Source organism: Haliotis cracherodii, unplaced genomic scaffold (assembly GCF_022045235.1).
Source record: "Haliotis cracherodii isolate W230 unplaced genomic scaffold, xgHalCrac1.p SCAF_14, whole genome shotgun sequence".
Taxonomy (NCBI): Eukaryota; Metazoa; Mollusca; class Gastropoda; order Lepetellida; family Haliotidae; genus Haliotis; species Haliotis cracherodii.
The window spans coordinates 19,613,235-19,624,064 of record NW_027266269.1 but is presented as its reverse complement, the minus strand read 5'-3'; positions in this window follow the sequence as shown (position 1 = coordinate 19,624,064).

Genomic DNA, 10,830 nt, shown 5'->3' with positions numbered 1-10,830 from the left:
GGGGGAAAACAGCGCAATGTGTTAGAGCTATTCGAAATATCCCAGATTGTCTTGACGAAACGGAAATTGTGATTTTCTTTCCAGGGCAAAATCATCAATATTCAAGCCGGCAAGAGGGTTTATTCAGAAACAGTTCTTGTGTTTTTAGCAGGACGGTAATTTTGGAACAAAGTGGTATAACTAGAATATCGCTGACTGCTGCGTCAGTCAACAAACAAACAAATAATCAAAGACAACAGGGCCGGATTTTTCAGATTCGCTTATGTTCTCTGAACACCATGTTTGACCTGTGAAGATCCGGGGTAGAATATATAGGTCTTCAGCAACCTATGCTTGCCATAAAAGGCGACTATGCTTGTCGTGAAAGGCGACTAACGGGATCGGGTGGTCAGGCTCTCTGACTTGGTTGATACATGTCATCGTATCCTAATTGCGTGGATCGATGCTCATGATGTCAATCACTGGATTGTCTGGTCCAGACTCGATTATCTACAGACCGTCGTCATATAGCTGGAATATTGCTGAGTGCGGCGTTGAACAAACAAACAAACAAACAAACGACGCCATGCTGTGGGACTGACCTTGCTCTTTTCTCACATATTACTCATATAACCAGAAATTAAACGGGCAAAACCCGTCTTCAACCAAACACCTTCCATCATTCACGGACTTGATGACCACTACGCTACCGCCCGTCCGCTCCCAAGACGTTCAATCCAAGTCCAGGTCTTCACCAACCCATGCTTGCCAGAAGCGGAGACTCTGCTTGTCGTAAGAGGCGACTAACGGGATGGGGTGGTCAGACTCGCTGCCTTGGTTGATGCGTGTCATCGTATTCCACTTGCGTGGGTCGATGCTCATGATGTCAATCACTGGATTGTCCGGTCCAGATTTGATTATTTACAGGCCGCCGTCAACAAGCGGGAATATTGCTGAGTGCGGCGTTAAACAAACAAACAAACAGAACTCACTTTTAGTTACTCTGACTCACCACCAGGTGACTCGCACAGATTAGAATACGTTTGATGTGTTGAGAAATTAATACTGCAGGTGACATTTCTTCCTTAGCATTATAATAAAAAACTATTTTTAAAATAAACAAATTGCTTTAACCAGTAACATCGTATTTAAGGAACAAATACCAGAGGCTAACAAACATGAGGAGCGTGTAGCACGAAATCCATTCACCAGTAACTTCGACAGAATTCTGATAAATTACAATTAAAACTTACCTTGGATATATAAAATACAGACAACTAGGAAAAGGTAAATAAAAGAGTAAACAAAAGCTCCAAACGACGATAAAATTTCTGAGACAGACAGACAGTCGTCTCGCAAGCAGTCAATGATTGTGATAATGAGGGCAGCCCGTCAATGTCCATGCTTTTGGTTTATTCGACAAGGAGTTATCTCCCTTAGAGCATATGCAATCCTTGATGCACGGAGCACGTCCTCATAAATATTATTCATGTGTATAATGCATATATTGCACTAGAAAATAACTACTGGGTAAAAGGAGGAAAGAAAGCAGAATAACCTCTGCTTCATGATATTGAATAAAACCTTAAGTTTTTGTTTGTTTGTTTGTTTGTTGTTTAGTGCCGCACATATTCCAGCCATATGACGGCGGTCTGTAAATGGAGTCTGGAACAGACAATCCACAGGTTGACAGCCTGATCACCCGATCCCGTTAGTCGCCTCTTACTTTAAGCAGGCTACTTCATTTCTTGAAATACTAATTCAAAACAAAGCAGGTGATCAACATAACGGGAGAATGTTCAAATAATGATTTAAAAGGTGAATGTAAATAATCGAGTCTAGACCAGACAATCCAATGATTGACATCATGAGCATCGTTCCACGCAATTTGGATCCGACCAGCCAAGTCACCGAGCTTGACACACTTGATCAATTTGGTGTAGTTGACTGGGTTTCTATATTGTTACCCGGAATTACAACAGGTTCTCGTAGAAGTTTTACCACGTCTACTTCACACCATGGTTAGACCTATAATCTTTATGCATACTGAAGGTCAATATCTAACCAGAGTTAACTGTTTGAGTGGCATTGTGTTCGTGCATGTATATTTGAATTTCATAGTGTTCGCACAGTTAAATATTTGGATTTTTAAAGTGTTCACACTGAAAAATATTTGTATTTGATAGTGTTCGCACAGTTAAATATTGGATTTTTAAAGTGTTCACACTGAAAAATATTTGGATTTCATAGTGTTCGCGCAGTTAAATATTTGGATTTTAGAGTGTTCGCACATGTAGGTGTTTTAGTGGCATAGTATTTGCATAGTTAAATGTTCGCCCATGTACGTGTTTGAGAGGCATAGTATTTTCACAGTTCAGTTTTCGCCAATGTACGCGATGAAGTGGCATAGTATTTGCATAGTTAAGTGTTCATCCATGCACGTGGTTGAGTGGCATAGTATTTTCACAGTTTAGTGTTCGCCCATGTACGTAGTTGAGTGGCATAGTATTTGCATAGTTAAGTGTTCGCCCATGTACGTGTTTGAGTGGCATAGTAATTGTATTGTTAAGTGTTCGCCCATGTACGTGTTTGAGTGGCATAGTATTTGCATAGTTAAGTGTTCGCCCATGTAAGTGTTTGAGTGGCATAGTATTTGCATAGTTAAGTGTTCGTCCATGTACGCGTTTGAGTGGCATCGCATTTGCACAGTTAACTGTTTGCCAATGTACGTGTTTGAGTGGCATAGTATTTACACAGTGCAGTGTTCGCCCATGTACGTGTTTGAGTGGCATAGTATTTACACAGTTCAGTGTTCGCCCATGTACGTGTTTGAGTGGCATAGTATTTACACAGTTCAGTGTTCGCCCATGTACGTGTTTGAGTGGCATAGTATTTACACAGTTCAGTGTTCGCCCATGTACGTGTTTGAGTGGCATAGTATTTGCACAATTAAGTGTTCGCCCACGTACGATTTTATGGGTGAACTGTGTCTTTATAAATTACAACACAAACAAAACCCTGATGTTAAACTTTTCCTAAGGAAATCTAACCTATAGATTGATGTAATCTCAATCGCGACGACTGCGTCCTGCGTTCCCGTTGTCAAATGTTCCCGTTTTAAAAATACATTATGTTAGTTTTACCCGAAGGCATATTCAATATTCATTTCATTTTGTATCTAATATCCATCAAGTTACAAAAAAGACCTCTCCCTTACTCAAAACATTAAAAACGTGTCTAATGTTTTATACGTTCACAGATAAGGGAGATGTCCTCATATTTTATTGTTATTTCCTTTATTATATATCCTTTGTCACAGAGGTTACAGTCATGAACGTGTAATGAATGCCCCCAGCTTCTATACGTTGACGTATATTCAAGTACATTCTCTTAATATGCTTTATTTATAACATATTTACAGACAGACTTAGTGCATCCGATAAACCATGCAAAGTTATCTTTGTCAGCTTTAGCGAGAAAAATGCTACCTGTTTTTTTCTCTATTCCCGGTAAGAATATAGGCCCCCATCCACCGATTCGTGTTGAAAGAAGCGAGAAAATTGATCGAGGGGTCAGTCTGGGTGACTTGGGTGATTGCATGACATTGTGACCCGTGAAGATCCGGGGTAGAAGAGGTCTCAGCAACCCGATTCCGTTATATCGCCTCTAACGGCAAGCATGGGTTGCATTCTACCCCGCACCGTTACGGGACTTACCTCATATTGACCTGCTATAGGTCTAATGCTCTAGACCGGGGTTTGATCCCCGGCCGCGTCATACCAAAATACGTTAAAAGATGGTACCTGTTGTTACCCTGTCTGGCGCTGGGCATTAAGGGGGTATAACGAGGACTGGTCGGCTCGGAGTCAGTATATTGTGTCTTAGTGGGGTGGGCGCACGGGTGGCCCAGTCGTCTAAGGCACCGCGATTCGCTGTGCAGAGTTGCGTCCCTTGGACACACCAAAAAACCTATGATTGTGGGTTCGAATTCCAGTTCACACCGATTATGTTTCTAGGTTTGTCAGCACCATACCCGTGCTCGTTGGTTTCACCGAAGTGGTAAACGTCTAAGACCTGCATCACTTCGGGCTTTCCTCCCACATTAAGCTGACACGCCGCGATATAACTGGATTACTATTAAAAGCGGCGTTAAACCCAACTCAGTAACTCACTAACTGAGAGGGGTCTTTATGTGTTATTGAGATACCATGCCAGAGTTAAACTCTTTAAAATCGGCATCAGTCCAGACTAGTACACGTGCATGCACGTCTCTATATAAGTGCAATAATTTTGGACGCAAAGTTAAACCCTATTTCACGTCACCTCACCTAGATTTTGAACCAATATATTTTCTTCGTGGTGTGCTGTTGTGAAAATTCTTTGAAGCGGCTTAAAATGGAAAAAGATAATTATGATGTAAGGGAGAAACTTCCACTTCCATTTCAAGCGGGGTGACGACCGATTGCTTGGAACCCGGCGATCGGTGGTTATTGACATGATAAACAGCCCAGACAAGACACACGTCGTGATGATATTTGTTTGATGACATCTTCAGATACGTGTCATTGCAAGAGAATTCAGACATCGGTGCCTTTACGGAGGTTTTAAAGGGAGGAACAACTACGTCACAAGCAATGAACAAAATCATCGACCTTGAGCAACCGATCCGTTTTAGACCAACCTACCTCGGAATCACCCGTGAAGATCCGGGTTAGGAAAGGTCTTCAGCATGCTTGTCGTAAGAGGCGACTAACGGGATCGGGTAGTCAGGCTCGCTGATTTGGTTGAAGCATACCATCGTAACCCAATTGCGTGGATCGATGCTTATGATGTCAATGACTGGATTTTCTGGTCCAGACCTGATTATTTACAGATCGCCGTCACATAGATGGAATATTGCTGTGTGCGACAGCGAGCCTGATCACCCGATCCTGCTTGTCGCATCTTACAAGTTCATCTTTTAAAACAAGCATGGGTTGCTGAAGATCTATTCTAACCCGGATCTTCACGGGTCGCATGTCAAGTTAACGTTGCAGACAATATTGATCACAAGGTGATCTGGTCCAGACTCGATTATTTACAGATCGCCGTCATATGGATGGAAGATTGCTGAGTGCGACAGCGAGCCTGACCACCCGATCCCACTTGTCGTCTACGACAAGTTTATCTTTTAAAACAAGCATGGGAAGATCACGGGTCGCATGTACCAGTAAATGTTGCGTCAATATTGATCAGTAGGTGGAGTATTGCGAGTGCGTGGCAAAACAACAAAAGAAACCCACCGGTTTGACCCCATTGGAACCCCCCTTGTTGGATTAGTGTGTAATACAGATAGGGTAAGATGATCATCTCACAGCATTGTTCAATGGTGATTTGATTAGGGTATCATAGTTGAGTTTTGGACCTTAAGTTTGCAATATTGCGGTGACTGTTTTCAGCCAAGTAACAGTGGCTTTGGAACACGTTTTGTGGTGTGACATGAATCAGGTGACTGCTTCAATTTTCACCTAATTTTGTACGCCTCGGCGGAAAGTGCCTTCTGACAACTACACCCGCAATGAGGAAACAATCCCCACTGAACAACATTTCAGAGCTCGTTCGCCAAGTTCTCTATACTATCGCTGCCACCAGTCACAGCTCCCCACAGTGTTAGGCGGTCTTCAACAATACATGGATTAGAACTCGCACCCGACTGACTGGTAATGTTGAGGAGCGGGTGGAAACGAAGGCGTCGCGCGTTGGTAGGGAGCTTGTTGGAACATTAACGTAGCCAAACAACTCTCAACTAACGTATGAACTCAAATCAGCTGCCCTTGATTATATGGCTTGCGGACGTGATTATCCTACCCATATTACAGCAAAACGAATGTTTTTTCACACTTCATTCAGCATAAGGAATGGATGGCAATTATATTTTAGATTATCGCTAAATATGTGGATCATTATCTCGAAATTATGACGTGAAATCTGTGAGCCCTAAATGTTTTCGAAGTGTCGGTTTGAGTTTAAAAATGTCTCACAGTTTTAAAAAATATCGTATGTATTTGAAAGTGAAGCAGATTATGTATTTGAAACAGTATCCTCACTCGTGTCAAGTAAGTTCAGGGAATACATTGACCTTAGCTTTTTAATGTTTGCTAAGGACAAATAGAAAATTTCCCCCGTAAAGATCCGGGTTAGAATTGGTCTTCAGAAGTTCATGCCAATTGCAAGAAAACCCATTGTCATAAGAGGCTACTAACGGGATTGGGTGGTCTGGTTCGCTGACTTGGTTGATGCATGTTATCGTATCCTAACCGCGTAGATCGATACTCATGATGTCAATCACGTAAATATGGCCGCCTTTCAAACAATAAATATTATGGACCAATCATCGTGTAACAGCCAGTGAGCATGAAGCCAAAAAATGAAGTGTCAGTGAAAGTAATCGAAAAAAATACACTGTGAATTTATGGGTTATATTCTCCAACACGATTTCTGCCGGCCCGACAGTAAACACAGAAATATAATAATATATCTAAAGATAAAGTTATCGTAATTGGGTGAGTGAGTGAGTGAGCATAATGTTCAATGGACACAATTCTGTTCAACGACTGTTGGTGTCTCATAATGCCTATAAAAATGAAAAATAAATATTGATCTATTTACATATTGTTAGCTAATGTGGTCAGTGGCCAGAATATAGTCGTGTCCACTTGAACATGTTGTTGCCTGAGGTATTAAGGAGTACTGCCGTGTGGACAGGCAGTAAGTACTCAACCACTGTCAGTACCGGAGTATAGACAGACGTTTTAATCCCATGTTGACCGTTTGTCTACGTATCGGCCCATTACCCCTAACACCGCGTTGACTGACACGGAGGGTATTGACATAGAACTCCATAAACCTAACATTTGCTTTTCTAACTTTAACAGATTCAAACAAATCCAAATCTCTACGCAAACTCTGTAACGGTTTTTTGAATAGCATGTCAAATAATCAACCTGCTAAGTGAGTGGGTTTTTTTCTGAAAAAGAGAGACAATCTGTCAAATCGTGCTGCGTAATAACTAAATATAGTTGATAATTGATAGGCAGGGTGATATGAGATTGTAATGTGACGGTTAACATTCTCGCGGCTCACGGTCAGTGTGGATTGTATGATCCCCAAGGAGCTGAGAATGAAACACAAATAGAGTAAATCATCATCATCACATGACAACACACATAGTTAACCCTATGAATTACACCAACATCATTCCAAAAATAATCCCAACAACCAACGAGGATTTCCATGAAAACAAGACTTGTGCGGACAGTGTTTAGAGTGTCAACTGTGCTGACTGTGTTAACTGTGTCATTGTTGTTTAACGCCGCACTCAGCAATACTCCAGCTATATGACGGCGGTTTGTAAATAATCGAGTCTGGACCAGGCAATCCAGTGATTGACATCATGAGAATCGATCCACGCAATTGAAATCGATGACATGCATCAACCAAGTCAGCGAGCTTGACCACACGATCCCGTTAGTCGCCAAGCATAGTCGCCTTTCACGGCAAGCATGGGTTTCTGAGACCTATTCTACCCCGGATCTTCACAGGCCCTGTTAACTGTGACAACTGTGCTGACTGTTAACTGTGACAACTGTGCTGACTGCTTCCTGTTGACTGTGCTGACTGATAACTGTGCCAACCGTGCTGACTGATAACTGTGTCAACCGTGCTGACTGATAACTGTGTCAACTGTGCTGACTGATAACTGTGTCAACCGTGCTGACTGATAACTGTGTCAACTGTGCTGACTGATAACTGTGTCAACCGTGCTGACTGATAACTGTGTCAACTGTGCTGACTGATAACTGTGTCAACCGTGCTGACTGATAACTGTGTCAACTGTGCTGACTGATAACTGTGTCAACCGTGCTGACTGATAACTGTGTCAACTGTGCTGACTGATAACATCAGTCAACCGTGCTGACTGATAACTGTGTCAACCGTGCTGACTGATAACTGTGTCAACTGTGCTGACTGATAACTGTGCGAAGTGTGCTGACTGATAACTGTGTCAACTGTGCTGACTGATAACTGTGCGAAGTGTGCTGACTGATAACTGTGTCAACTGTGCTGACTGATAACTGTGTCAACTGTGCTGACTGATAACTGTTTCAACCGTGCTGACTGCTTCCTGTTGACTGTGCTGACTGATAACTGTGTCAACCGTGCTGACTGATAACTGTGTCAACCGTGCTGACTGATAACTGTGTCAACTGTGCTGACTGATAACTGTGTCAACCGTGCTGACCGATAACTGTGTCAACTGTGCTGACTGATAACTGTGTCAACTGTGCTGACTGATAACTGTGTCAACCGTGCTGACTGTTCACTGTGTCAACCGTGCTGACTGATAACTGTGTCAACTGTGCTGACTGATAACTGTGTCAACTGTGCTGACTGATAACTGTGTCAACCGTGCTGACTGATAACTGTGTCAACTGTGCTGACTGATAACTGTGTCAACCGTGCTGACTGATAACTGTGCGAAATGTGCTGACTGATAACTGTGTCAACTGTGCTGACTGATAACTGTGTCAACCGTGCTGACTGATAACTGTGTCAACCGTGCTGACTGATAACTGTGTCAACTGTGCTGACTGATAACTGTGTCAACCGTGCTGACTGATAACTGTGTCAACTGTGCTGACTGATAACTGTGTCAACCGTGCTGACTGATAACTGTGTCAACCGTGCTGACTGATAACTGTGTCAACTGTGCTGACTGATAACTGTGTCAACTGTGCTGACTGATAACTGTGCGAAGTGTGCTGACTGATAACTGTGTCAACTGTGCTTACTGATAACTGTGCGAAGTGTGCTGAGTGATAACTGTGTCAACTATGCTGACTGATAACTGTGTCAACTGTGCTGACTGACATTAATGTCAACCGTGATAACTGTGTGAAACTGTGCTGACTGTGCTGACTGCTTATTGTGTTAACTGTTAACTGTTTTAATTGTTTTCACTTTGCTGACCTTGTCGAATGTTAACTGTGTAGACTTTGATGATTGTGCCGTGGTAACTATGCTGCCTGTTAACTGTGTGGACCTTGCAATTGCTGACTGTGTTAACTGTTGCCATTGTGAACAGTGTGCCATGTCTTATCAGGCGATTGTATATCACGATGTGTCCGCTTAACTTGGGAATCATAAATAGGGGAATTTCCGATTTAAACCAATTGCAACCAACAGAGGATTCGCGATTCGTTGACAGACGAAGCCCACAAATTCATTAACATGAACACAACTTGACATATAGCGATACTATACTGTGACGTCATGTCTTTCTCGTCACAATGAGAGCCCAGAGAACAGTACGACTACCAAAAGTGGTGTAAAATTCAGAAATAATTTCAATATTTTATCTTGGGATACCAGTTTGAATAATGCTTACATGATATTTGCGCCATATCATGCAATTGTATCTTTTTGAAGTAGTTAATAGAGTAGTATTATGGTGTAAATTGTAGTGTGGTGGCTCCATTTACGTGAACGTCAGGATAAGAATAGATCGTCAGCAACCCATGCTTGCCGTAAAGGGCGACTATGCTTGTCGAAAGAGTCGACTAACCGGATCGGGTGGTCAGACTCGCTGATTTGGTTGATGCATGTCATCGTAAGCCAATTGCGTTGATCGATTCTGACGATCACTGGATTGTCTGGTCAACATCCGATTATGTACAGACCGTGTGTGTGCATCAACAATAAACAAACAAACTATAGACGCAAATATATGTATGCGGATAAATGGCAGTCCACTGATCCCTGAATCCGTCCATTCATCCTACTAAAACATTAGACTCAGCGGAATCACATCACTCCACCACCTCCGTGGTTTGTGGATAGAGTGAGTGGAAGGTTGGCTGCTCGATCCATACGCGCGCCATACCAATATACGTTAAAAAGCGAAAAGCGGTATTTGTTATCCTCCTTTATGGCGCTCGGGATTAATGAGAAAAATAACCAAGGGCTGGTTTCACACACACACAAACACAAACACACACACACACACACACACGCACGCACGCACGCACGCACGCACGCACGCGCGCGCATTGTGTTCATGGCATGGGGTCAAACTCGAGTGGAGGATTCGAAAATTTGAGAACACGGTAGGTATATATCCAAAATGGCATATCCAAGGTCAATGGTATGTTTGTATATTTAAAAAAATCAAAGTCATGAAAACTATTCCGTACGCACCCTTCTTCATGATACGCATATATTACAATGACTTACTGCAGAATAACATGCATTGTAGTCTGCGGCATAAAACAGCATTTATTCCCTGACGCATACAATCATCAGCATAACTTGTTTCGAAATGAGGCTTAATCGCTTTGTTTTGATTGTTTTCGTTTGCGTCGCACTCAGCAATATCAGAGCTATGTGACGAGGTATGATGAAACGTTTTTAACCAAATCGACCCTTACCATTAAGTCTTTCTTTTGACTAGCGGGAATTTGATACACAACGTTTATTTAGGAGAAGGTAATCGTGTGAATAATATTTGCACGTTCTCACAAATAATAACAGCCCATTCCTTAAAGTTCTCCCAATGTTTAATACTGTTTAGGCTAGGTGTGACGTATGCCCGCTTTTCCCGACCTTCACATGGGTGTAACGATGTCAATTTCACTTCGTGACGTCAACCTGGAAGAGCAGACGACAATTTTTACTTCCGAGTCAATTCATTACATCGGCGGTTATCGCCCTTAGACGTATCCTTAACAGGCGACAACGAACAAAATTCCCCATTCATGCAGGTTTAGCATAAAAGCTCGTACGCACCCAGCTATTTATGTTGTGGAAGGCGTT